At 44.8% G+C, this 26,461-nt stretch overlaps 1 long non-coding RNA gene across 3 annotated transcripts in view; it reads left to right on the top strand.

Annotated features, from left to right (window-relative positions):
• Positions 1 to 20,268, top strand: part of LOC115605792 — a 29,047-nt gene extending 8,779 nt beyond the window's left edge. Inside the window, exons 4-6 of one of the 3 annotated variants that reach the window (XR_003990729.1) lie at positions 1,135 to 1,258; positions 14,840 to 14,950; positions 20,144 to 20,268. This is a non-coding gene — a long non-coding RNA (uncharacterized LOC115605792). Of the gene's footprint in view, positions 1 to 1,134; positions 1,963 to 14,839; positions 14,951 to 20,143 lie in introns of those variants that run through there. The other 2 variants (XR_003990727.1, XR_003990728.1) reach the window with 2 other exon arrangements.
• Positions 20,269 to 26,461: the final 6,193 nt, after the last annotated feature.

Here is a 26,461-nt window from a genome sequence, read left to right as displayed (position 1 = left end):
GGATCAGCGCGTTTATGCACAGGAGTAGTGAATGGAGACTACAGCTATGATTTTAAGTGACTTGATTAATTCTGAAACAACACTTTAGAGTCCATTACATCCAGCAGGTGTTGGGGTTCAGGCTGTACTTCCGTTGCGTATTCAGGCTGCCTTCCCTTCAACAGCACCAGCATGTTATATTTATGGCCTTTTCCTTTTTGTTTTGTTTCTCTGTGTGTGTGTGTCCAGCATTCCTTTCCTCCTCCTCCCCTCTTCTTTCTGTAAAAGTTCAATGGCCTTTGGGGGCAACTTGGACAATAAATCATCTGGTGGGATCCAGATTGCCAAACTGTAGCACGTTCCTTGATAAAAATCTCTGGGGACACAGCCTGACTGGTGTCGGGGTGAAGGCTATGACTTGTTGGACAGCAGGGCTGGTTTTCGGCTCAGGCTTAGTTGAGCCTGCACAAAATACCTGGCCATGTTAGTATAAATATCGCTGTTCTCTCAGAAGTAGCTTTGTTTGGATTTCTTCTCTTGCTTCAGTGGTGGATGCTGGATGCTGGGGCTCTTCTCTCACCTTTTCTCTCTCTGTTACCTGCCGTGGCTCCCTTGGGGACACCCAGAGAGCTCTTAGGAAATTGGGAACTGGTCTGGGATACGGTTACGTGCAGGGGTTACATTTTCAGGTGCTGTGCAGTGCTGTGGTTCCCACCCAAGACTGGAGTTGTCCTAAAAGAAAGAGGATAAAATCATTTGCCTAATCAAGGGGTTTCATGCGCTTTTGATCTTGGAGCTGTTACCACACTATGCGATTCTGTGAATGTCAGTGTCTACCGTGATCTGCACTGGCCTGAAAGCAGGATGAGGAGAGGCAGGTTTAGCATACAAGTGTTCCTGCTGAGGGTGCTGGGGGTCAGTACTGCAGAGAGGGAGAAAATTACAGCAAACCACAGAAATCAGCTGAACTCGAGAGGTAACTGAATTTGGAGAAAGCAGGGAGAAAAACCGTGATGAGAACTCTTGCAATACATCACTCTGATTGTAGGGACAGCCTTTTGTAACGATCAGTTGTCATGTGGCTTTATTACGTGCTTGTTGCCTTCATTGAAGTCTTTGTGGCCTGATTCTGATGCTCTCTGTGTCTTGTTTCAGCTGGAATAATTCTTCCAGTTTGCTGGAATTGAGGCAAATGGAGCGGCAGGCCAGGCAGGCACTGCACATCTAAATGAGGCACTGTTCAGTCAGGCACCACTGAAAGGACTGCTCCATGGCCAAGGTACTGCTTCCCATGAATAAGGGCACAAAAGCTTGGGGCTAATGAGAAGCACAGCATTAGAGTGTTTGTTTTAAGGACAGTGGCTCATTCTGCAGGCTGTGGTACCAGGCAAGGGAAATTCTGTCTGGGGTCAGGAGTCTCCCAAAGGAAGTGGCTTCTGTTTGCACTGAATATGTAACTGCTCTTGGCAGAGATGACAGAACATGAGCCTGCTCTGAAGTCCATTGAAATCAGCAGGAGCCTCTCTGTGTGCGTGGAATATCCTTGAAAGGACAAGCACAACACTTGGCTGAAGTACATAGAAGGGACTACTTGGAGAAATTCACGGGGAGGAAAAGGATGCAGAATGTGTCCTAAGGCTCTGCTGGAAAGTGTTGCCCTGCTCAGACCCGCCGAGTGAGCAGAGGGGTGATTTGTGCAGTGCTCTTTAGGAAGTTGAGGGTTTAAACCTCTGTGAAGAAGTTGTCAGAGAAATATCTGACATGGCTTGGAACATGCAAAGGATTGGTTTGGGGTTGTTGTGGATTTGGGGTTTCATTCTGATGGGAAAAGATCTTGCAAAAGGCTTGTTTTTTTCCCTTGATGCTTCATGAGACTTCAGTTTCGTTTTGAGGGAGGATGGGCAATAGCATAGGCTGTTCTTCTGTGGAAATAGTGCATTTACTGTGGGAAGTTTAAATGCAATGAGCAGGAAGATGGCTTTTAAAAAACGCAGCACCCTGAATCTTTGCAAGTGTTTGAACTTTTCCTCTGGGTGAAGACCATGGCTATAATTCTAGAGCAATGGTGGGATTTCTTTTAAGCTGAAGATGGAGTTTGATTAAAAACTGAAATCCAAACATGCCTAAACATTCGGATTGGTTGAAATCTGACCCTAGAAAGCTGTGAAGAGCTAGGAGCAAGCCTGGCCTGGGTCTTAGGAGCACATATGTCTGTTAATATCATCTTTTGTGTGTAGTAACTTTACTGAGCTGAAGTGTTGGGTCAGACGGGGAGTTCCTGGAGCTGCCTGGGGCTGTGTGTGCTGTGATAATATAGATCCTTGCCAGATCCTTCTATTTCCAGCAAGTGAAACCTGTTCTCTGACCAAGAGAACACTGGATAGCAGTGGACTAGGGCAAGACAATCTTTCACCTCAGGGCTCCATGATAAGTGCCCTGGTGTTTCTGGGGCTCATACACTGGCAATTTTGCCTTACTTGCCTGCATCTGAAATGGAAGAGGGAGAAATTTCTGTTCTTTATTATCAATGCCACAGGTGGGCCTAGAGGGACAAAAACCCCTCTGGTACGTTACTCTGGCAGCCACAGCAGAGGTGGTGATTGACAGGGGTCTTGTCTAATGCCTGCTCTGTTCAGGAGCCCATTCTTTTTGAAGCTGTTCCTGACCTCAGGCATGTTTCTGTGCAAGCTGCCTGCCAGGCGATGCTCGGTGCTCAGCACAGCCTCTCCCAGCCTCGCTGAGTGCAGGGACTGCTGTGCACGGGCACAGGCTGACTGCAGGCAGCCAGTGCAATAGACAAACCAGGGCTTTATTTGTATCCCAAATCCCATTTCTCAGCACTGTCAATTTTTTTCCCTTGCAGAGAAACGAAAAGACAGTTAAAGGGACTTTCGGTGACATCCCCCCTGTTTAATGAAGCTTGGAGTTATGGGCAAGTGACTCGAACTGCCGTTATTATCTGCATGAGTGACTGAAGGCCGAGGGTCTAGCAGCGTGCAAAGAGCTCCTCTGCAAATGTGCGCATTGATCATTCCTAATCAGACCAACCAGGTCAGGGGTGCTGCGAGATGGAGAGCGCTGGAAAAGCTGACAAATGAAGCAGCGGAGCTTGGGGGTTAATGCAATATTCAAACAGAATGAGGTATTCGTTTTCTTATAAGCTTGTCACTTTTCCTTCCCTCTGACATTTTGCCAGAGACTACAATGAAGAGGCAGAGAGAGTGTGAGAATGTATGAGAGCGAATTGTCCTAACGGGTGGGGGGGAGGAGGAGAAAATCCTACAAGTGGATCTAAAGAGCAGAAGAAAAAAGGCCATTCTTCCAGTCCTTTGCACTCTTTTATAGCAGACCACTTTTTTCTCTCTTTTTAAAAGATGATTCTGCTTTAGGACTGTTTATATTTCTGCACCCAACACTGCAAAAAGAAAAAAACTGTTCAGGCTGTGTTGTCTCTAAATTTAGGGTGCTGCTCAGGCCAGAAATGCATTCCCCTTGGCGCAGACAGACTATGTTTAGAATGGTAAGAGGTGAGGAGCTGTGCTGGTGCAGTGGTTGGGGTTTTTTCAGAACCACTGTATTGACGGTTGTGGGCAAAACATGTACCATGTGTGTCATGGCACAAAACATGTGTCAGAAGCATCATTATTGCCTCACTTGGGCTTCTCATAACTTTCTGGCTTCTTAATCATAAATGCCTCACGTGAGGAATTTTAAGTATCATCTGCTAAAAACTCACTGTACTCCCAGTGTGTTGCATGCTGGAAGCCAGGCCCAGTATCACAGCTGTGCTTTAAGTGGCATAAATGCTATCTACCAGCTCCTATTGTATAACTGGACAAATCAGAGCACAACAGGTTTGGTGGCTCATTCCAGTCATCTCTGCAGGTCAGGAGAAGGACTCGAGAAGTCCCTGCTGTCAGCTCTGGGCCCTAAGCCCTGGAGTGGTCAGGTTGGTGCAGCGGAGGGTTTTGTACTATCCAAGGGATGGAGGCACCTTATGCTCCAGGGAACTCTTGGCAAAAGCCTGCCTGGAATTAATGATTTGTGAGATTGATTTGGTGCTCTATAGGTTAGAGGGACTTAATGCTCTGAAGAATGAGAAAGCCTTGAGAAATTAAGGGTCAGAGCTCCTGTAAGATCTTTGCTGACTCAATAATTACCCTGGCGTTGCAACACTGTACATGGTGCTGAGGTCAGATGCTGTCAGTGATGAGACCTAGAATGCTCAGAGCTGGAGATCTGGTGCCGATCAAGGACCAAGTGCTTGCCCTTGATAAATTGGGCCATTCCTTCTCTGTACAGCTGTTGATTAGGAAATCATTCCTGAAAAATCAATCCCACTTTCTTTTTTTTAATGGAGTTTCCTGCCCATCAGAGAACTTCTCACGTTCTATTTCATGCCTCCCCACTCTATTTCCTAAGCATTTTCTTACTCTTGTAAAATCTGGCAGGTATTTCTTTTTCCAACTAGCAGGTACTTCAGAGTTTACAACGAGGAGGCTGTGAATTGGGTTTGGCTATTTCATCCCAGATGCAAATAACTCTAAGCCTGCCTGGCAGGATGCGGCAGGTCTTGACTGGGAAAAGACATGGAGGAAACAGGAAATTTTTCCGTTTCAGGCTGCTCTCTGTCATAGCTTCATGATGAAGCTGGAGGGAGAAGTGGGAAGAAGAGGAGGAGGAAAGGAAGTGTATTGCTGTTTGTCTTGCTCCTTTGGAGTGCATTACAGCTTCAATTCAGCAGTAGTGAGATCAGCCTGTTAACTTCACCAGACTTTAGGCTCCAGTTTCTAAAGGTTTGGTAAGCACAGCACAAATGATCGCATTGGAGCTGTGTAACAGCAACAGCGGCAACATGTAACATAGCAAACCCTCCAAATTGCTTTTCCTTTTGCACAAATACTGTGCAAAGCACAGAAGTTGAAGGAAGGCCTTTGAGGGAGCACTGGGCTGAGTCTCAGGAGACATGAATTCTGCTCTCTTCTTTCTCACCCAGGTGATAAGAGACCTGGGATAAGCAGCTGATTTATTCCTTTTTCCTTCTCCTTTGCACATCATTTCATGATGTTCTTTTTTCTCCCATCTGTTTTGACTATCAGTTCTTTGAGGCTGGCAGGATCTCTTGCTACATTCCTTTTACAGAAGGACTTTCTTCCAGCTAGAGTCTGTCCTGAGGTGCGGAAGAATACTACTATTTGTTAATGCCCACAAGCAGAATTGTTTGATCTTCCTGCTCCTTTAAGCAGCACTGAAGTCTGCTGCCTGCCTGCAATGTTGGGTGGTTGGCAACGTTTTTCTAAGACAAGCTCTCTCTCCTCATCAAGCTTCTGTCTCGGAGATTCATGTGAAGCGTTTCAGTTTATTCAACGTTTAATCAGATGCCTGACCTATTCTGAGCAGTGCTCAGCTTATGACCTCTTCCCAATAAACAAGTTTTAAACAAGCTGCCACATCAGATTTTTTTTTTTTTCAGAAAACGAATGTGAGACAGCAAGGGTTGCTCATCATGCCAGACAGCGCTCTTTGCCAGGCCTCTCTTCTTCCCCACAAGAATTAATTGACATTTTTGTCTCCCTGAAGAGAAATTATACCATTTCTTTAGCATCGAGAGATCTGCTGTTCCATGGGGAATGAGGTGTATTTAATTAGGCAGAATGTGCTTAGTGACTTGTCCTGAAATGAACACGTCCAAGGCACTTTCTTCTGCTTGCTTACTTAGACTTACATGTGATTTAAAAGGTAATGGTAAACACCATGGAGGTCTGGTACCACTGATGCTTTGCACATAAAGTGTTTAAGAACCTGTCAGTTACCATGAGAGACAAAGAGGGGGTTTGGAGAACTCCCTGACACACTGCTAGGGCTATAGGCCCTGATTAGTAATGTAGTGTGCAAGTCATGTTGGGGATCTCAGTAGCTTGGAGCTGGATCTTGATGTGATTTTGGGCTTGAAGTTTGTTCCTCTTATTTCTCCTTTAGATCTTAAAAAGCAGTGGAACTGCAAAGGGAAAGTGAAGAAGATAGTGTTTTCTCGGTGAATGCAGTCATCTTGACCAAAATGACTATTGTCTTACTACCATCTTTGAAACACTTGCTGGCAGCTTCCACAACAGATGATGAAGCTCAAATGGGTAAGTGACTGAATTCCACACACCAGGAGGGTGAGCACTGCAGTGGCAGGTAGCACAGACAGGATGCTGTGCCTCCTGCCCCTTTCAGGCTCCAGGCTCCATTTCTGACTAAGCACTCCTTTCACTTCTACTAAATGCTCATCACCTTTTTCCCTGTCAAACAAAGGGAAAGCATCTTGAGGCTTTGCAGTGCCATTCCCTGCAAGCGTGGTGTGCTAGAATAGCTTGGGGCAAAGTCTTATAAATATTGGTGATTAGGATATGAGTTCACCAGTGTTTGAACACAGGCACTTCCCTGGAATATTCTCTACTCTCTAAACTGGTCTCGTCCTTAGTACCTGCACTGCCTTGGCCTGGGAAGAGCAGAAACACTGGAAATGAACAGAGGTAAATGCAGCAAATTCTGTTACAGCTGGTTGCTGGCATCATGATGCAGCTGAGCAGTTACTGCAGGGGAAACAGAACCAATATTGACAAGAGTTTGTCTCTGCACTAAACAGTACAATCACGAGAACACCACTGTTTGCTGATCATGTTGATTTGTCAAACATGGTTTCTTATGGCTCTGTTCTCCAATGTTTGTGTGGGAGGTGTTTAAATTAGCTTAAAGCAGAGGCACCATCACAAATGCTGTCAAGCAAGTTAATGTGATTTGTCATGGTCTTGATGACACGTGGACCTTGTCCAGTGGTGAGGCTTAGTGCCAGTAAACAGGACTAGCAGTAACAGTGCCTGTTTGCTTTCTTTTCTAGTCCCTTTAGGTTGTAAAACGTTCCAAGATGGTTTGGTAGTAGCTGAACATGGCCCTTTCCTCTGATTCCTTCCGTGATGTTGAAGAAGTCCCAACAGTGGAAAACTGATTTTCAGTTAGTCCATTTGGTCCTGCTTCATGACACTTCAAGGAGTCCATAGAAGCTGGAGTGCATCCTCTAGCTTCTGGTATGTAGCTCATAGGACAGGCTGAAAATATGCAAGAGAAAGGTGGGAGCTGTGTGTTTTCCTCTTGGAAAAGGACATTGGTGAGGGGATCGACCTTAGGCAAATTACTCCTGCTCCAGCATGACTTGCCTTCTCTGTTATGACAGTTTTCTGTGGAGAAAGGAGCCTGCAGTGTTCCTGTAGTGCTCAGCACACCTGCGGCGCTGCAGATACTCCAGAGTCACCACAAAATTTTAAGCACAACTTGATTTTCTTTAAATTAATCACGATTGTTTCTGGTTTATCTTGAACACTCTAGACTGCATTTGGCTGTTGGTCAGATGAGAAGAGTATTGTTTTCAGACTTCACAGGGTTTAAGAAGCTTTTGCCTGTGTTTTCCTTAACTGGACTTCAGGCAAGAGTTTAAAAGGGGGAAATGCCTGGAACCGTCTGGTAGTTTTCCCTCTTTCCCACTAGACGGCCAGTTGTGTCGAGTTCAAGAACCATTTTGTGTCTTGACATCTAGAGGCCCTTGGTGAGAAGCAGGTCTCTCTACCCACCAAAGCACAGATGCAGAAGTGAGACACAAAACATGCTGCTTAGGGCAGGGCCCTTTCAGGCAATACCCTGCTGGGTCATAAATCATTTTTTCCATCGCTCGAGTTTCATAATCTCTCATTCCCAATTGAAATAGAATCATAGAATCTGCTAGGTTGGAAAAGACCTTTAAGATCATCAAGTCCAACCATTACCTCAGCACTGCCGAGGCCACCACTAAACCATGTCACTGAGGGCCTCATCTGTAGATGAGGTTTGCGAACACTTCCAGGGATGGTGATTCCACCATTCCCTGGGCAGCCTGTTCCAATGTTTGACCACCTTCTGTGTGAAGAAATTGTTCCTAATATCCAGTCTAAACCTCCCCTGGTGCAGCTTGAGGCCACATCTTCTTGTTCTGTTGGTCGTTACTTGGGAGAAGAGACCAACCCCACCTCACTACAACCTCTCTTCAGGTAGTTGTAGAGAGCAACAAGGTCACCCTGAGCCTTCTCCAGACTAAACCCCCCCAGTTCCCTCAGCCATTCCCCATCATACTTGTGCTCCAGGCCCTTCACCAGCTTCATTGCCCTTCTCTGGACCTGCTCCAGCACCTCAATGTCTCTCTTGTAGTGAGGATCCCAGAACTGAACACAGGATTTGAGGTGTGGCCTCACCAGTGGCCAGTGCAGGGGGAGCAAGGGATGATACACCCCTTAGGAGAGCAGGAGCTATAATGAGCAGCATCCCTTGAAACTGTATCTAAGACAGGAGAGCAGTATATAGCAATGTTTTCTCTTTGCTCAGTTTCCATACCTATTTTTGATTCTTTAAAATGGCTTGGCACCAGTTTATACTTCGTATTTATTATTGTCTTATTTACATTAATTTTGAATGCTTGATCAGAAATTTGATCTCTCTCTAGTTTTTATGCTCACTACCCAATAAAGCAATTAAACCCCAGCTGCTACGCAGGAGAGAGTGAGTATGAGTCAGACCCTCTTCCCCAGGATTGTTCTTTTATAGGTTGCTCTTGTGTCCTATTTGCCTGGCAAGAATTGAATTACACCGAAGAAAAAGACAAACATTTACTGTTTCACTTGGGGATGGAAAAATCTAGGAACCCTTAAGGTTTCCCAGAAACAGTTCTGAAATTACTGTTAGGGAAAGCAATAGCTGTGCTTGTTATCCCCCTGCTGTTCTCAGTATGGACAGAACCAGATCCATGGTCATCTTGCGTGACGTGATGCTGCTCGCAGTCTGACTTCAGGACAAATGCTGTTGGTGTTTTTGCAGAGGTTCAGTGAAGTTGCTCTAGAACTGCATTTTCATGGTTTTTAATCCAGGAAGGTGGCAGTTTGGGCAAAAGCAATGATTTCTGTCATCCTTCTCTGCAGATTGGCACTCTTTGGTACCCCCTAGCCATCAGATGGCATTCCTTTCAGTGGACTATCTTCCTCATAGACTCCAGCCAGCCTTGGTTGTCTCAGGGGATATGTTTTGTCTACACTTGCTCTTACCTGCCCTTACCCTTGACAGCAAAGTGCAAACACAGCCTCTGTGAAAAACGCACTTAGAGTTCCCTGTACAGTGCAAGCTGGAGAGAAAAAGGACTGAACAGTTCACGAGAGTGAGTCTCTTTCTTCACTATGCACCAGGCCAAGCAAGGGAGAAACTGGTGTGAGGAAGCAAGGGGCTGGGACTGCTGAAATGTGTGTTCATAGCAAAGTGGTACCAAGGAGCCAGCTTACTACAGCTCCAGGCTGCTGCAGAATGTGCTCTGGGTTTTGTAATCACACTGAGAACAGGACTGGGGCTCTAGGTAAGTGCCATTTGTAAAAAAATCAATAAATTCAGGCTGAACAGAAAGAAAAAGCTGTCATTTTCCATGGGAGAAGACCCCTCCAAAACCAAGAAAAAAGCAACTCCTGTGAAATGTTGAGGGATCTGCAAAAAGGCAGACACTTTATAGAACAGATCTTGCTGATTTTCGTGGGGGTTACAGTAACAAATTCCATGGGTGCTTTTGAAAAATTTCCAAAGAATCTCGTGTCTAATTCCATACAAGTGCCTGGCTCCAAAAAGCCCTGCTCTGTGAGTGGTCTCTTGACAGGATTCATTTTAGAATCATAGAATCACAGAATGATTTGGGTTGGAAAGGACCTTAAGATCATCTAGTTCCAACCCCCCTGCCATGGGCAGGGACACCTCACACTAGAGCATGTGGCCCAAGGCTCTGTCCAGCCTGGCCTTGAACACTGCCAGGGATGGAGCATTCACAACTTCCTTGGGCAACCCATTCCAGTGCCTCACAACCCTCACTGTAAAGAACTTCTTCTTTATATATAATCTAAACTTCCCCTGTTTAAGTTTGAAGCCATTACCCCTTGTCCTACCACTACAGTCCCTAAGGAAGAGTCCCTCCCCAGCATCCTTATAGTCCCCCTTCAGATACTGGAAGGCTGCTATGAGGTCTCCACGCAGCCTTCTCTCCTCCAGGCTGTACAGCCCCAACTCTCTCAGCCTATCTTCATACAGGAGGTGCTCCAGCCCTCTTATCATCCTCGTGGCCTCCTCTGGACTTGCTCCAACAGCTCCATGTCCTTTTTATGTTGAGGACACCAGAACTGTACACAATACTCCAAGTGGGGTCTCACGAGAGCAGAGTAGAGGGGCAGGATCACCTCCTTTGACCTGCTGGTCATGCTTCTTTTGATGCAGCCCAGGATACGGTTGGTTTCTGGGCTGCAAGCGCACACTGAAGCCGGCTCATGTTAAGCTTGTCGTCAACCAACACCCCCAAGTCCTTCTCCGCAGGGCTGCTCTGAATCTCTTCTCTGCCCAACCTGTAGCTGTGCCTGGGATTGCCTTGACCCAGATGTAGGTTAAACTTCATAAGGCTGGCATCGGCCCACCTCACAAGCGTGTCAAGGTCCCTCTGGATGGCATCCCTTCCCTCCAGCGTATCAACCGAACAACACAGCTTGGTGTCATCAGCAAACTTGCTGAGGGCGCACTCAATCCCACTGTCCATGTCGCCGACAAAGATGTTGAACAGGACCGGTCCCAACACCGATCCCTGAGGGACACCACTCGTTACAGGTTTCCAACTGGACATCGAACCATTTATCACAACTCTTTGCATGCGGCCCTCGCGCCAGTTCTTTATCCACCGAGTGGTCCATCTATCGAATTGATGTCTCTCCAATTTAGAGACAAGGATGTCATGCGGGACAGTGTCGAAGGCTTTGCACAAGTCCAGGTAGATGATGTCAACTGCTCTGCTGCTGTCCATCAGCTCTGTAGCCCCATCATAGAAGGCCACCAAATTGGTCAGGCAGGATTTCCCCTTAGTAAAACCATGTTGGCTGTCACTGACCACCTCATTGTTTTTCATGCGCCTTAGCATGCTTTCCAGGTGAATCTGCTCCAATATTTTGCCAGGCCCAGAGGTGAGACTGACTGGTCTGTAGTTCCCCGGGTCTTCCACCTTCCCCTTCTTGAAAATGGGGGTTATATTACCCTTCTTCCAGTCATCAAGAACTTCACCTGACTGCCAGGATTTTTCAAATATGATGGACAGTTTTCAAATATGATGGACATGAGTCACATTTGTAAGTCAGGAGAATCACAGGACTTGAAGATTTTCATGATTTTCCAAATCCTGCTTTGAGTACCTATTTAATTGTACTGTTAAAGAACAAAATCGTTGTTCGAATTAAATATGAATTCATGTAAAATTGACATTTTGATTATTTTTCCTCACGTTTGGAAAGGATTAGGCAGTGGGCATTTGAGTGTCTTGACTGCACAGATGAAACTACATCATACAGGCTTAGTGCTTGAGTCTTGATCCTAATTCTACTGATTTCAATAAATGGAATTCATCATTTTGCTTCTGTTATTTCAGAAAAATCCTGGATAATTCTGAAGGTGGAACACCCCACAAGCCCCTGCTGAAATTTAACTTAACCCAAACCTCTTCCTTTACAAAATACTATAAAGAATGAAAAGTATACAGGCATTAAACAAAAGAAGCCCCCAAAACCTAACATAGTAGTTTAGAGTAAAAATGTTCCTTTTATGTTTAAAGGGTACTCTTAAGTGTTTTGAATTAAATTATCTATGATCTGTTAAATTCTGACTTCCAGTTCTACAACTTATTTTTTCACTTGTTACTTTTTTTACTTTTTTTTTTCCTGAAGGTATTTTTTCACTGAAGTTATTACCATGTCCTTGAATAGGCCAGAGTGTTGTAATTCCCATATAACCGGCCTGTTCCCTTCCCCAGTGTCCCAGTGTTGTGGCTGTGACAGCATACAGTGCTCGGGTGTAAAAGCAATTGAAAGGACTCACATGCAAGAGGGGGAAAAAAAATCCTCTATTTTAACATCTTTTTATTTTAGGTTTCTTCATTGCATTTCGTACTGGACCCAAAGGACAGAACCTGCTTTTCTTGCTGAAGTAGTCCTGAACCTGTCCTGAACTGCTTGGGTTTGCTTCTCTTAGTAGGGGATGGGTGAGCTGTCCCTCCCCTGCTGGGTCGAGCCTGCCCGAGGCGGGTGCAGGTAGCTTAAATGCTCCTGAGGGACGAAACTGCATGCAGAGGCGCTAAGCACAGACGGGTAGGGAGGCGCCGAGTAGCAGTGAGGCGGCCCTGAGATATCGCAGAGGTGCTGTGTGGCGGTGAGGTATTGTGGGAGCCTTTGCGGGCTGAGGCCTTTGGTGGGTGAGGAACGGCGTCCCATGAGCGAGAGCTGCAAGACAAACCACTGAGTTCAAAGCAAATGTGGCTGTCGTATGTACGTTGTCCACGGCGTGTGCGTTAGAAATGGCTTGAAGCTTTTGCTTGTGCCATTTTAGAATAAAAGCATTTTAACATTTATCTCAATGAAAATCCTGAAGACCTGTTTTTACCCCCCAAGTCTATTTTTCCAATACCATGTTTATTTTTGCTTTTAAAGGTGGACAGCATTCATCAAAATGCTGTTTTTCTCTGAAATGTATTCAGCAGATCCAAACCTTTAGGGTAATGGTTGGACTTGATGATCTTAAAGGTCTTTTCTAACATGGTTGATTCTGTGATTCCTTTAATCAAGATGCAAGCCGTGGAATTTCATTTTGTCAGTCTGCAAGACCAGGATAAGTCTAAAGACTACTACCATGGTGTGTTTGTGAGTGTGCTTTTATACTTCCCACAAAACACGGTGTTTCTTGTTTCAGAGGAAAGAGAAAGATCTCCCAGTGCTTTTACTCGTAGAAGGCCACTTTTATTAAGGTCTTGTCTCTGCTTAGCATCCTTGATGGGAAGAGCACATCCTGCCTGAGCAGATTTCAGGAATCATAGAATCACAGAATGGTTTGGGTTGGAAAAGACCTTAAAATCATTCAGTTCCATGGGTCCCTTCCATGGGCAGGGACGCCTCACACTAGAGTGTTTATGTATCCACTTAAAATCATAGAATTATAGAATAGTTTGGGTTGGAAAGGACCTTAAGACCATCCAGTTCCAGCCCCCTGCCATTTGCAGGGACACCTCACACTAGACCATGTCCCCCAAGGCTCTGTCCACCCTGGCCTTGAACACTGCCAGGGATGGAGCATTCACCACTTCTTTGGGCAGCCTGTGCCAGTGCCTCACCACCCTCACAGGAAAGAACTTCTTCCTTATATCTAACCTGAACTTCCTCTCTTTCAGTTTGAACCCATCACCCCTTGTCCTATTGCTAGAGTCCCTGATGAAGAGTCCCTCTCCAGCATCCTTGTAGGCCCCCTTCAGATACTGGAAGCTGCTCTGAGGTCTCCACGCAGCTTCTCTTCTCCGGCTGAACAGCCCCAATTTTCTCAGACTGTCTTCATATAGGAGGTGCTCCAGCCCCTGATCATCTTGAAGGGCTTGCAGTACTCTTCCTATACTGACAGGGAAGCAGAGTCATGGGGAAAGAGGTGGCAGCACATATTTGTACTGGGATTTCAAGAAAGGAAATAATTATGAGTTTATCAGTTACGTGTCAGTCGTACTGTCTGCCTCTGTTTTGACACATTCAACTCTAGTGACTGGTGGTAAAGAAGATGAGAGTGTTAGGGAGGCTTGAAGGAAAAAAAATTAATGGGGGGAAGCAAGGGGAGAAAAAAAAACCCCTGTCCAAGACAATTTCTGGCAGGCAGTCGGGTTCCTGGTGCAGACAGATTGGCTGATGTTGATTGTTGACAGCTTCTGCAGCTTGCTAATTACAACTGTAAAAAATTCAGGTGAATGACAGTAACTTGAAATTTTAATTTTGCTTTTTTTAATTTTGCAGCTGCAACTGTTAGTTGGCTATAGCCATAATTGATGGACACTGCCAGTTGCTTAGACAGATGGAAATTAATACTTGTGTTACCATTAGAGCTCACTATCACAGTCACATTTTCATTAGGCTCCTGCACTAAATTGATGTGTACAAGATAGTGTGTTCAGAAGGAGCAAACACAACTCCTACCTGCACACCAGCCAGTGGCACCTAAGGCCTCCATCAGGAAGCAGCAGTAGAGTTTTTGGCATTTTTATTTTTCTTTTCTTTCTTTTTCTGTATGTGCACAAAATATTTGAAATGAGCAAGTACTTCTTTTTCTGTGCTTAAATGAATTGAGACTAGGACTGTCAGCTTCTGTCCTGAAAAATGTTTTCTGGACACGAGTGTGCAGCTGCAGATGTTACCACAGCTTAGAAGACAGAAATGAGAGAAATACTTGCTTTCTAAGATACTGGAGCTGTATCATTGAGCATAGAACAGATCACCTGCTTGCTAGGATGGTGCATGCAGGAACAGGCCCTCTGTTTTTCCTGAGCTTCTGGAAAAGTTTAGATGTTGTTTAACATTACCATAATAATGTGGGAGTCTTTTAAGGCTTGTGTCAGAGTTGATGGAAGCTTGTGGCTTAACTTGTTCATCATCAGAAGTGCAGGTAGTATTGTCTCTGAGTTGTAGCTACCTGCACATCATGTGAACTGAGAACTAATAGTGGTTGAAAGGGAAATGCCTAAAGGTAGGGTAAGTAAAAGCAATTCAGAATCTCAAGTAGTACATGGGAGAAAGCAGCAGCGGGGTGAGGTTTTCCTGGGTAGAGCTGTGATCTTCTAGGTGGAAGAGAGCTCCTCACCTGCAGTGAGCGAGAGCTGCACAAATATTAGTCAAAGAAGTCACTGAGACATTGGCTACTTTTTGACACAGAAAGTAAGTTCATAAATACTGAGCTCTCTGAAGCTGCTTTTGTTTTTAACACTTTGCAGAACAGTTTGCTTCAAGCTAGTGAGGAAAATCCTTCTTCCCTTGGTGTTGACTGAGAGCAGTGAAGTGGGACTCTCTTCTTCCCTGGAGGCGTTCGTGAGCTGTATTTAGAGGTAAGCTGACAGAACTGATCACAGCTCAGCTGGAGGTGCAAACATATCTACTTGCTGTTGTGTTGACCTCTGTGGAGGGGAGGTCATGCACACACAGTCCTCTCTTCCCATCTCTCCTTCTCCTAACCCCACCCCATGACCAGACTGATGCCTCATCATAAGACCCACCAGGTCTCACTGGTAGTTCTGACCTGAGAGCTAAAGTGCAAGCAACTGCAGGGGAGCTCTGTGCTGGCCTGGTTAGCAGAGCTGTGTTGGAGGTGTAGTTGTGCACTTGCATGTGGCACAGGAGATGTTCGTATGCAAAGGTAAGGTTGTGTTGCCCACTGGTATGCCAATTACTGGATATTAATGGCAGGATAGCATGCATATGCCTAAACTGGGAAGCAGAAGGTTAATAGACGAACAGCACCAGAAGATCCCATTTATCAGTTTCTATTTATCTCTCCTTGGGAGGTGGCAGGTTTACAGTAAATACCTTCTGTCCTCCTAATTTCCTAATGATGGGGATAATGATGGAGAATGGTGAAGTCATTAACTGGGACAGCCTCTGTGCATCACTCTGTCAACCACATCTCTCCAAGACCTGCAATGAGAAGTGATGGGCCCCAGCTGTTCACCAGATTCTCTTCCCTTCCCCCTCCCTGTTCTCAACCCCAATTACAGGCTTAGTGATTAAAAAGAGGGGGAAAAAAGAAACCCCCAAACCCAAAAGACAAAAGCCAGTCCCTTGCTCTTCCACTGCAGTGACAGCCCAGCCTGCCCTGCACTTTGCATGTGTGTGTGTGTTTGGGGGGGGAATGTACCAATCTGGTCCCAGTCCAGTGCAGTGGTATCACTGGACCTAGTGGTGTCAGTCGGGCAAGATGTGCGGTACCGGGCGAGGGGAATGGGTAACTGAAATGAGCACAACATGGAAGCAGGTTGTGCTTCTGGGATAGAGGCATTGCAGAGAGCACAGTAGCCAGGCTTTACTTCTAGATGCCGCTACTTGCAGGTGCAAGTTCTGCAAGGCAAAAAGGTGTCCCTGAAACACGAACAAAGGTTCAAATGAAAATTCACTTCAGTAGATTGTTACTTTGAAAAGCTTATTTTCCCCTATGACATTTCTTTGTAGCTGGCTTGAGAGTTAGGGGGTTTTCTATTGCTATTTGTTTGTGTTTGGACAGTGGCTGTGACTTGATGTCTGTTTCCAGAGAGAGGTTTAGCATTTGTAACAGCCATGCATTCATCCAGTGAGTACCTGTGATTTATTGCCGGCCCTGTTGAAAACACTGCATTTCTCTCTGTGAGAGGTGGGAAAAATCCACCCTACCCCAGGGGCAATGGAGGTTTTCATTACAATGAGAGGGGAAAAACATTATGTGTGCTTTGTCATATGCTTACAGTATCCTGGTAAATCCTGAGCCTGTGTACAAGTGCCTTCAAAGCTGCTTTCGAGTAATAGCTCTTCAGTGAGATGTCTTTTTTTCTTGCTACAATTCATGAATTAAAGCAATAGCTTTAACTGTAGCAAAGCTACTGGCACTTGCTGTGGCCTTGAGTATTGTATAATATGGTGGAGCCATGCAGACCTGCAGATCATGCCTTTTGCTCTTGATTATCAGCCCAGCCTCTTGCCTTGGTGTGTTTTGAAAAGAGCGGCCTGCCTGAAATCAGGTTTTCCTCTGCATCCACCATGCGTCGGGCTCATAAAAGAGCTCTTGAGCTGTGGGAGCTTTGTATCAGAAGGGTTCATTAACTTTCAAATGTTTCAATTGAGAAATTTCAGAGCTCTCAGCAATAGACCAAGGTGGCCAGCTCAGCCAAGAGTGTCCCCTGGCAGTCAGGTACAGATGTGATTGCTAGTCAGAGCACTGTAAGAAACCTAATAGTGTCCCAGGAAGCGTCATACTTGAGCTGGAGAGGCTTAAACCAGATATCCCGGAGAGACTGTAAATAATTTTTATTAGGCTTTAAGAGATAGGAAGATAGAGGAGGCTTTAACTTGTAGAATGCCAGGAATTCAGTCTCCGAGGTTGTAGAGCCACATCTTTATGTGGCTTATTGTATTCATTTAGCTGTCCTGGGAAATGTGACAGAAGGAAGGAAAACACAGTTGTGGTGAGAGAAAAGACTCCGGTACTGGCCTAATTCTGAGCAGGTGATTAACTATGTTCTTCAGTGCTTCGGGCCAGGATACATCATGATGGATACAGAGGGACGTTAGTTTCTGGCTAATGTCTCTGGAAATGTGGTATCTGTGCAGAGAGGTAGATGATTAACAGTGAAAGGCAGTGGAACTTTTGGAAATGTGGTTTTAGGCAACGTGGAGAGTAAATGTTCCTTAAACCTTTCCTTCTTTATTTTCAAATCCTAGGTGCTGCTCTTTGCCATACGGACCCACAGAGATTTTTACATTGCTCCAAACTGGTCTGGTAGCTGCGTGTCAGGGAGTCTTCTTTCAAGGGCTTAGACTTGGGTTAACCACCTCTGGTATCTCTGGGCTAATAACTTTATTGTGTATCTTCAGTCATAAATGTTTAGGCCAGGGAAAGTGGAGTTTGATTTCATGTGTAATAAAGTAGGTTACTCTCATCAGCCTTACGCTGACTATGCTCAAGGATTGACATTTGACCGGTCTGTTCTGCAGCTTTGGTTTAGATGTGTAAGAAGGTGCCAGTTCACTGGGATTCCAGAACAAACTGGTGGGGGGAGTGCGGGGTGTGTTCTGTGATGGTTTTGCAGTGTTATTCCTCTTGTTGGGCTGTTTTTCAGTTAGCTGGCCTTGCCTAGGTTCTCCTGCGGACAAGCTAGCTAGAACTTAACAAGCGAAATGAAGTTTTGGATTTCAGCCCTCCTGTGTTGCCTTGGTTTCCACAAGAGCTCCTAGCTGGGAATTAGAATATGCCTCGTTGTTAATGTCTCAACTTGCTGTGGTGTGTGGCTGTTGGGTGCCCTGTGGTACCAATACAGGAGCATCAGCAGTTCCTGTGGCTAGCCTGTCGGCTTTGACACCTTGAGCGTGACACAAATCAGGCTAAACAGAACATACAGTATTAAACATCTGTTGATTTCTAAATAAGGAAAATGGTATTAGTCACTCTAAGCAATCTGTATGATAATTTCAGGAAAACATGAGGTGGCTGTTCTCTCGGCGGAAGAAATAGCTGATGGATCTTTTTACATACATACACTAGCAGTAGGAAAGACGTAAGAGCCTAGTACAGAGGGAAGTTCTGCTTCCCTGAGGAATGTTTGATAGAATCATAGAGTGGTTTGAGTTGGAAAGGATCTTAAGATCATCTAAGTTCCAACCCTCCTGCCATGGGCAGGGATGCCTCACACTAGACCATGTCGCCCAAGGCTCTGTCCAGCCTGGCCTTGAACGCTACCAGGGATGGAGCATTTACTACTTCTTTGGGAAACCTTGGTGGAGAAAATAAAGGCAAGGCAAACTGTCTACTGCTGTGGGCATTTCTTTGGGTAGGACAATATCTACAGTTCCAAATCTTGGGGAAGATGAATGTTGTTACAGATAATGCTGGTCAAGTGAAAGAAATGTCACTGGAGCATTGTAATGTCTATCCAAAATCATTTTTTCGATTATGTGTAACATACAGCAGTGGATGACTTAAAAAATTATCCTAGCTGACAGCACAAAGACAGCAAAATCTTATATTCAAGTCCATTTTTATAGGTGCAGAGTGTACACATTAACTCTCTGACTATAGATGGTTTGGAGAAGACAGAAGTGGCTGTTCACAGTGAGTATTTAGCTCTTGTTTCAACTTGTCTAACTACTTGTGTTCCAGCACTGGCTATTGAACACAGTCTCAGCTTTCAGAGTGAGGTGTAGCAGTGCATGTCTGCAGAACATTATGGATGAATCTAATGCCTTACATTGATTTAAGTGGGCTCTGGCTTCCAGAAGCTTTGTCAAAAAGGAAGCTATTTCCTTGAATAATTTTCCTTGGATAATTAAATCATTAATATCTCTGCTAGGTGAGGTATTTGAGTTTGGGTTCAGTAGGATGTATGTGCTCTAAGTGGTAATGCTTACTGGATGTGCCCTGCTCAAGTATGGGAGAATTCAACCTGCTCCAGTATCTCACCATGCTCATAGTGAAGAATTTTTTCCTAATATCTAATCTAAATCTCCCCTGTGTCAGTTTAAAGCCATTTCCACTTGTCCTGTCACTACAATCTTTGGTAAAAAGTCCCTCTCCAGATTTCTTGTAGGTCCCCGTTGTTAGGTACTGGAAGCTGCTATAAGGTCTCTCCACAGAAAATAACTGAATATGACTGGGCTGTGCTTTAGCAGGTCCACACAAGTTGGTGACAGACTTGGGAGCAGAGCCTTCCCGTGTCCTAAGATTGCATTTTGTTTGAACTGTGTTGTTACTTTGCAAAGTTCTTAGTGAATTACAGAATCTGTCAAAATTCTGTAGATTATTTGAACTCATAGACTGCTACAAAGGATTCAGCTCCTTTAGGGAAAGCTAACACTACTGAGAAGTAATGCCTTTTATGCTTGAAGACAGTAGAGTCTGTTAAAAGAAGAGGCAGCTAGGTATCCAGTATATACCACTGACTGTTGTAGCTCAGGAGTGTCAGGTGCTGCATTTGCCATGGCACTAGGGTGTGTAGAGGGAATTCCAAGAGCTTCTTTGAGATTCCAGGGATCCCAGGCTTCTACCACTTGTCTCTTCCAGAAGAGTGCTGTTGTGATGGAAGAAGTTCTTTCCTGTGAGGGTGGTGAGGAACTGGCACAGGTTGCCCAGAGAAGTGGTGAATGCTCCACCCCTGGCAGTGTTCAAGGCCAGGCTGGACAGAGCCTTGGGTGGCATGGTCTAGTGTGAGGCGTCCCTGCCCATGACAGGAGGTTGGAACTGGATGATCTTAAGATCCTTTCCAACCCAAACCATTCTGTGATTTTATGATTTGTTTTGGTATAAAGGAACCTTCCACTTGCTGATCTCAGAAACCACACAGTTTGAACCCTTCTCCTGCTGCCCGTTATGCTGACTCCTAAAAATCCTTAACATTAAGTACATGGTAATCACCTCAGCTTTCACCCAGAGTTGTATTTTATTTGCAGTTGCTTCTATTGCTATATTTTCATTACTCTGTGTACATCTTTTCCCTTCCTTTCTTTGCTCCCCTTAACAAAGGAAATGTGTACAGTTCTATCCTGCTACCATTTTTCTTCAGATAAACCATCTGCGATACAGACCTCAAAGCCAGAAGCTCTGGCCACAATGTTCTGTAGACTGTACATACAGCATTTCAGTGGTAACTGCTGTAAAAAATGGGCAGCACCGTGGTGCAGAGTTCTGCCTGCCCATTCCGAGGTTTCTATCTTACATCATGTAGTGCATGTTCAGCAGCGGTTGTTTTGGCTGGCTACACAGGCTAAATGTAAGAGCATTTCTGTCACTTTTGCTGTTCTGGCCACTGCGCTTATTCGAAGAGCTGGAGGGAAAGCTCTCATTAGAGAGGCTTTCTCTCAGTTGTTCAAAAGCCTCCACTTGGCTAATAGAGGTTTTAGCGAGCTCTTGCTTCTGGTTAGGGTTGGTCTACTTGACCTGATCTAGGCCTGAGGCAGAATGGAGAAAGGGCAGGCTTAAAATAAATGATGTCTGAGTAAACACAATGGCTAGAGATGTGCAGGATTTTGTTCTGTAAGGCAGCTTAGTAAGGGAAGTAGAGTTCCCCTGCTATAGCAAAAAACTGCTGGTATACATGTGACTGAGGAGATTGTTGCCAACTTGTACATGAAAGAGGGAGTCTATGAAATGAATTAGTGTTTTTCTATCTGTTGCTTGTGTGTCCAGCAGTCAGAGCCCAGGCCTTGTGCTATTGGGTGCGGAAGAAATGGGAGTGCAAGGCAAGCTGTGTGGCAAAGCCTGTATGGAGTCTGAATGGAGGAAGCAGGTAGTTGAAATGCCAGGTAGTTGATCCTGGTGCTTGAACACCAAGGCTCGCTGCAGGCTGAGCAGTCTCTACAACTGGAAGCAGTGTGTTTGTGGTCCTCATTTTCTGTAGAAAAGGAAAGGTACCAGCTACTGAGTGCCTAGAATAATGTAAGAAGCTGCCTAGAGGAGGGATGCAATGAACGCAGGTCATCTACTCAGTAGGGTGAAAATGGAACCCAGATCCAAACAGAGATGGAGCAAAGGAGAAGGAGGGAGGGTCAGTGGAGTGTTGATCAGATGTTTGCTGAATTCCCATATAGCATTCCCAGTTGGGCAGACTTTCTCAGACCTCTCTCAGTAGGTCTGTCCTGTCAGGAGCCAGCACAGAGATGAAGGGACAGATTGAGAAAGGAGACAGAGAGTATAAGCAATGTACATGATCTCCCCCAAGGGACATATTAAATTTAAGTTTCTTTGTTAATAGTTTCATAGCATATTAGTGACTGACCTTGCAGTGAGGATATATAAGTACTTTCCACCTCTCCTTTTTCCTTGCTTTTTGCTTTTTATCTTCTTGCAGAGCAATAAAGATGCTTGGCTCCAGAGAGCTCCTATAGGAATTAAATTCTTAAGACACAGCATTGCTCTGTGGAGAGAGGTGGAGGAAGTATGAGGACAGGAATGGTAAGGAGGTTTGTCAGAAATGGTTTTAGGATTGATCAGAGCTGGATGGGAGGAAGGGGTACTCCTGAACAGGGTATGCTTGTTTCAGGAGACGATGTACAGCATCAGAGCCATGTGTCAAAGTGCTTGGAACCCATAGTGCTGGGAGCTCGATGCAATAAGAATTGGCCCGTGCTCGGAGATGCTACTGTTGTACAGAAAGAGATGAAGAACTAATCACTCTTCCTATGTACACGGTCAAGGAGGGCTGCAGGCTCGTTCCGTTTAGGGGAGGCGTTCTCCCCATTGGGTGGCAGGAATGAGAAAGAAACTTGGTTTTCTCTATGCTCTAAATGGAGCTATAAATGCAGCAACGAAGGGAATAGCTCTCTTGGGGTTTCTCTTGATCATGTTGTGTCTGCTTTGGCTTAGATTCGTGTCTACTACCAGTGGTTCCATGTGGGATGCTCCCAGTTGAGGGACCTGAGGCTCTGTAGAAGACGGTAACAGAAGGGTTATAGAAAACAAATAATTTATGACCTGTAGGCCACCACCAAAGGGAAAACTTATTTCCAGCTTTTCTAAGGCACAGGCTGAATCTTCACCAGACTAAGTGCAATTTGGTGTCCTTTCTGAACACAGGCCAAGGACAAGAGTCCCAGTGGTGCCTTTAGTCACACTACATGCCTTAAACACTGTGCAGACGGCAGATGCCTGGGCGAGGACCTCAGGATTACTGTGAGAAGATGCAGCTGGGAACCATCCAAGGTAGCTGCCTTACCAATGTTTGGCCAGCATCTTCCAATGCCACAGTGGCTTCCAAGTGTAGAACTGTGCCTAAGGATGAAGGTTTCTCTGTCCTATGTCTGCTGTCCATCTTTTATGCGTTGAGGGGACAGGGACCTTTGTTTGGATGGCAGAGGATCTTTAGACGAGCTGTCTGCATTGATATACACAGATAACTTTATGTGCTGGAGATGGAAGGTGTGGCTGAGCAGCAAGGGGCAGCCATCGAGGTCTCCAGGGAGCAAAATACAGGTTTGCAGATAGGTTTGAGTGAGTGAGTGATGGACTGTCACACATGAGAGACGTCTATATGAGTGCTTGGAAGAGAAACCCACAGGGAGTTGTTAAACACAAAAAAGCCATCCTGAGCTCAAGAAGTCCCAGAGCTGCAAGTTGTTAGGGACAGGGAGTGTGTTCTGAATAAGTGTCCCCATGTGCCTGCTTTATTCCTGTACCTTTGCAAGGTGTCTGCCTCTGTCACAGCATGCTGGGCTAGGTGGTTCTTTGGTGTGAGCCACAGCAGATGTTCTTCTGGAGAAAACTACTGTGGAGATAATTTAAGACTAAAAGAGCCCTGAATGCTTACAAAATACATCCATAACTTCTTACTGACTTAGCTAAATTTTACTGGTTGTTGAAAGAAATGAGAGAAAGTTGTGATCTTGGTCTGGGGTGAGGTTGTGGAGAATGGGGGCAGATGAGATCATCCTGGAATGAGTATATCATAAGGTTTCTTCTGAATTGGTGAAAGGCTAATGCTTTGTTAAATGACAGCCTGTGGCTTTGTGGCACTGACTGCAGGGTGCTAAGATCAGGAACCTAGGTGGCAAAATAAGCTCTGTGCTCAGTAGAGGAAGGAGAGTTGCCTCAGGTGTAAGACAAGAATGTTGGCTGTTGTACTGTCAATCGCTGTGTTATTTCTTACTGTCCTGGGTTCAGCTGTAACAGTTATTTTTCTCCTTCTTAGTAGCTGGTGCAGTGCTGTGTTTTCAACTTCAGTCTGAGAACAATGCTGATAACACACCGATGTTTTTAGTTGTTGCTAAGTGATGCTTACTCCGATCAAGGACTTTTCAGTCTCCCATGCTCTGCCAGTGAGGAGGGGCACAGAAAGCTGGGAGGAAGCAGAGACAGGGCACCTGACCCAAACTAGCCAAAGGGGTATTCCATCCCACAGCACATCATGCCCAGTATATAAACTGGGGGGAGTTACCTGGAAGGCCCAGATCGCTGCTTGGGTCGAGCTGGGTATCAGTTGGCAGGTGGTGAGCATTGTATTGTGCATCACTTGTGTTTATGGTTTTCTTTTCCTTTCACCTTTTAGTTTTATATTCTCTCCCCTTGTTATTTCCCTTATCATTATTATCATTGGTGGTAGCAGTAGTAATTTTGTATTGTACCTTAGTTATTGGACTGTTCCTATCTCAACCCATGGGATTTACATTCCTTCGATTCTCCTCCCCATCCACCTGGGAGGGGGGAGGGGGAGAAGAAGGGGGAGAGTGAGCGAGCAGCTGCGTGGTTCTGAGTTACCGGCTGGGATTAAACCACGACACTTACTGTGAAAAGGACAGAGCAGAATTAGAAATCCATATTTACTCTTCTATAAGTTGCCTTTTCTTTTTCCCAGAATAGCCTATTTGTAGCCGCACTAACTACAGAGGAGGAGGTATGGACAGGTGTGTCCACAGAGTTCTACTCTGGAACAAGCGTAATATAGTTTGCGCAAGGATTGTGGGGGTATAATGCCTGTGGCTTTGCCTTTTCCTTTTTGCCTGAATGCTCATTTGTCCAACCTGATAGACCCTTGAAATCTCTGGGGAGAAGGCTGCATTAATTGTTGGCTGTGGGGGCAGATGAGAAAGCAATGGGTAGTCCTGGGTTGATACAGATGTATCTGCCATCCTTAGTTTTCATTGTTTTTCTAAGATCTACATGAGACTTTAATACCTGGGTTAGGACTTGATCTCCCTTTTGTGTGTGAAACCTTGTGTGCAACCTACCCCCATGGTGCTGTCAAAATAACCAAACCCAGGATGTGATGATTTTGTAGCATGCAGCCAGGAGAAAGGAAAATCGTACCCTAAATGACAGGCGCTAAATCCAGTAAGGAGGAGACATCGATCATGGATGTGAAGTCATATTTTCTGTCATCTGAGACTGTGAAAAGGTGCTCATGGTAAAGCTTACTTAAAATATGTTTAATCTTCCTAAGGACATGTGGGATTTATTTTCTACGCGAGATCTCTGTGTTGGAAAGGTGTACTGAGATTTAAGACAAGGGTTAATAGCAATCAGCTAATGCTAAAACTTACCTTTTGACATTTAAGTGAGTGTATGCTGCTGTAAATAACTATGTATACTCAAAGAGACCACGTGTATTAAATTATGGAAAGCTTAAAGAGGAAACTGAGCAGGGTCGTGGAGAGGTAACAGAGTGTGGAAAATAACTAATAAAGTAGCAAAAAAGTGGGTTGCCTAAATATCATCTGTGCTAAGATGCGTTTTCCTTTCGATATTTTTTAATTATTGTTGTAGTCTACTGGACCGTGGTAAGTATAGTGTGTAAGGAAGGAGATGAACTCTTAGTCCAAGATAGAAAAGAGAGTTTTTAGTCCAAGGCATTTTGAATACGGAAGAGTACTTCAGAAGCTCTAGCTTGTAGATACTCTAGAAGCTCCTAGAGACCCCAAATGTGAGATTCAGGGTAGCAATGAAGATCCTGATCCATGTAAAGATCTGCAGTTATTTTTCTGTAGGACAGGATTCAATGCTCTTATATCTAAAGTTACTTAGATGGGAAGGGAAAGGTAGGGGTCAAAACCATGAGCTGTATGTGAATACGCCCCAACCTGATCACACGTCAGTTTCCGTTCAGCTCACGGGGTTGACACAGGTCGCTTTGGCTTCAGGGTTTTGACCTGGCCTGGGCTCTTTGAGGTAAAACAACCAGAAAGGAGCAGAGTCTGCTGCTGGTCATGAGTTTTCAACTCACTGTTTTTGCCTTTATTGCTCTACGCAGCTAATTTTGCAGTCACCCATTACACATCTTCATAAATGAAGCTACTGCTGAGGTCAGAGGGCAGGAGTTCATGTGCAAATGAACATTCCACACATCCTCATTACGTATCGGACCTTTGAGATCAGCTCTAACAAGCATAGTGCAAACAGTGCTTTAGTTTGTCGCATGCCACTGGGAAATTAAATGTGTCTTCCAAGTTCTTGTCACTTAAAATTTGCAGTGACATTTACTGCATTTGACAAAATGTAAGAGAAAGAAGTTCCAATTAACCAGAACATCAAACACTGTAGATGGTGCAGTTTATTTTGGAGGCATGATATTCAGAAAGGTCAGTCTCAGGCAGCTAACCTTGGCGCTGTGTAGCATTCGCTGTGGCTAATGAGCACTTAGCTCAGTTACATGATGAGTAAATCCTTGTTGTGCAGTTACTGTGTGTGTGTGGTGAAACTGGCTTTGCCCTGTAGCGGTGCTGGATGAAAACTAACGTGCTAGAGCCAGGTGGCTTTTGTAGAGACTGTTGAACAGAGGGGTCAGAGTTCAGCACCGTAAAAACCTGTGTAAGTTAAACTGGGAATACTGCTTTTTAAATACAAGGTACAAAGAGTTACAAAGGCCCTAATACTCATTGGAACATCAGTGCTTGTCCTTCCCAGTGCAGCAATGTAAGAGGCAGTGCTGTAAAAGATAGATTATTTCATCATGTTAGGAATATCTAGCTGGTAGGTGATGCTTAAAATAACTTACTACTTTTCATATGTGCTTAATAAAGTAAAAATAAAGTGTTTATTGCAATAGTGTAATACTGTGTAAGGCTCCTTTAGCAGCTATATGCAGGATACGTGTGTGATTTAAAAATCAAAATTGCACTGAGGTTTGGGTGTGGTAGATGGAATTTCACTTTTGCAAATACGAGCAACAAAAAACTGGGATGAAGCCAATGGTAAGTGCCAGGAGGATCTTCACAAAAGAAGTTTGGGTGTTTTTACACATCCTTTAAAACATTTCTTTTTTTCCTATGTCCTAACAAACCCATGGTTTTGCCTTGTTCTATAAAGGTTTTTAGATATGCTCTAGCCCAGTTCTGTTCTTCTGGTTTAAGTAATAGATGACAGGGCAGCGATGCTGGCAAATGACAGCTCTTTG

This window comes from Strigops habroptila, chromosome 3 (genome assembly GCF_004027225.2).
Source record: "Strigops habroptila isolate Jane chromosome 3, bStrHab1.2.pri, whole genome shotgun sequence".
Taxonomy (NCBI): Eukaryota; Metazoa; Chordata; class Aves; order Psittaciformes; family Psittacidae; genus Strigops; species Strigops habroptila.
Note: the sequence above shows the minus strand (reverse complement) of the source record. Positions and strands in the feature narration are given on the sequence as shown.